Source organism: Mobula birostris, chromosome 10, assembly GCF_030028105.1.
Source record: "Mobula birostris isolate sMobBir1 chromosome 10, sMobBir1.hap1, whole genome shotgun sequence".
NCBI lineage: Eukaryota > Metazoa > Chordata > Chondrichthyes > Myliobatiformes > Myliobatidae > Mobula > Mobula birostris.
The window spans coordinates 109,549,566-109,551,428 of record NC_092379.1 but is presented as its reverse complement, the minus strand read 5'-3'; positions in this window follow the sequence as shown (position 1 = coordinate 109,551,428).

The following is a 1,863-nucleotide window of genomic DNA, read 5'->3' as shown; positions in this document are numbered from 1 at the left end:
GGGTCCAGGGAATTATGGCTCTATGGATTCAGAATTGACCTGTCCATAGATGGCAGAGGGTGGCAATAGATAGAGCATTTTCTGCCTGGAGATCCATGACTAGTGAGTGATGTTTCACTGGGATATATTCTGGGACCCCTGCTCTTTGTGCTTTTTTTGTAAATGATTTAGATGAGGAAGTACACGAGTGAGTTAGTAAGATGAAGGCTGTTAGTGTTGTGGATAGTGTAGAAGGTTGTCGTAGGTTATAACAGGTTACTTGTAGGATTCTTAGCAGTGTGGGAGAATAGAGGGATCTTGGGGTCCATGTTCTTTGATCCCTCAAAGTTGCCACGCAAGTGGATAGGATGGTTAAGAAGGTGTGTTGGGCTTCGTTAGTTGGAGGATTTAATTCAACTAACATTAGTTGAGGTAATGTTGCAGCTCTATAGAACTCTGGCCAGACCACACTTGGAACATTGTGTTCAGTATTGTGCACCTCACTATAGAAAAGATGTGGAAGTTTTAGAGGGGGTGCAGAGGAGATTTACCAGAAAGCTGTCTGGATTAGAGAGCATGTTTTACGATGAATGATTGAGTAAGGTAAGGCATTTCTCTTTGTAGCAAAGGAGGATGAGAAACAACTTGTCAGGGGTATATAAGATGATAAGGGCATAAATAGAGGGGACAGCCAGCATCTTTTTCCCAGGGGAGCAATAGCAAATATGGGAGGGTTTATTTTTAAGGTAATTGGCTAAAGTATAGAGGAGATGTCTGAGGCAAGAGTGGTGGGTACACGGATGAAAGGAAGATGGATGACTATGTGGGAGGAAGGGTTAGAATGACCTTGGTGTCGGTTCAATATAGCATTGTGGGCCGAAGAGCCTGTACTCTGCTGTACTGTTCCATGTTTTACGTTCCGTGGTGGAGGGAGGGTCTATTCAGGGTTGGAAATCAAAGGAGACTGCTTTAAAATTTCTGCCAGTCTGGCGCAGAGACAGAAAACATTTGAAATACAGAGTCAGGCAAAAGGAACATGAAAAAAGAAAAGACAGAGAAACTATTTAAGTAGATCTCTTAAAAAGTTCTAATCAGGACAGCTCAATGGAAATATTGATCTGCATTTTTCTCTTTTCAGTTACTGTGTCTTAGAATTTTCCCATTTAATCAAAATGAAACTTTCTTTCATTTCTAAACAAATTTTCCTTTAAGCCTTGAGATTTTCTTTGTAGCCCATTTAGCAAGATGAGCTGGCACTGGCCCGAGGCCTTGCTTGTCTGTAAACTTGACCCTGAACGTTACTTTTGTATGATGTTGGCTCTGGATAGAATGCTAAGTTCTGCTTCACTACCAATGCTACAGTTTAACTCTGGAGGCAGTGGCAATGAAAATAGTATCCACAGTAACCATTTGTACGATAACTTCATGACTTTTGCATGTACTTTTTATTCAGTACAAATCAGAACTGGTAGTACTGGAAGCAAATCAGCCACAAATGTGAAAGGAAAAGGTATATAAATGTTTTAGATACAGATCCCTAATCAGACCACAGACATTTCAACATGAACGTCTCAGAGCACTACTTGAAGCATTAATAAACATTTTGTTTTCTTTTCAAACTGATCAAGTGCACTTGTCCAGCTCTTCAGATTTACAGCACACAGATTTTTTTTGCTTATCTATCTCTGGTGGCAACACAGAATGACAGTGATAAAAGGAACAAAAATTGCAAAACTTCCTACAACCTTGAGACAAATCTGATAGGCCTGGCCCCCTTTTTCTTAGTTATCATATAAGCCTATTTGCACTCAAAACAAATCATTAGGGAAAGGATCCACAGCCACCCAGTCCACAGCAGCAAACTTTCCAACATTTGTCAGTACG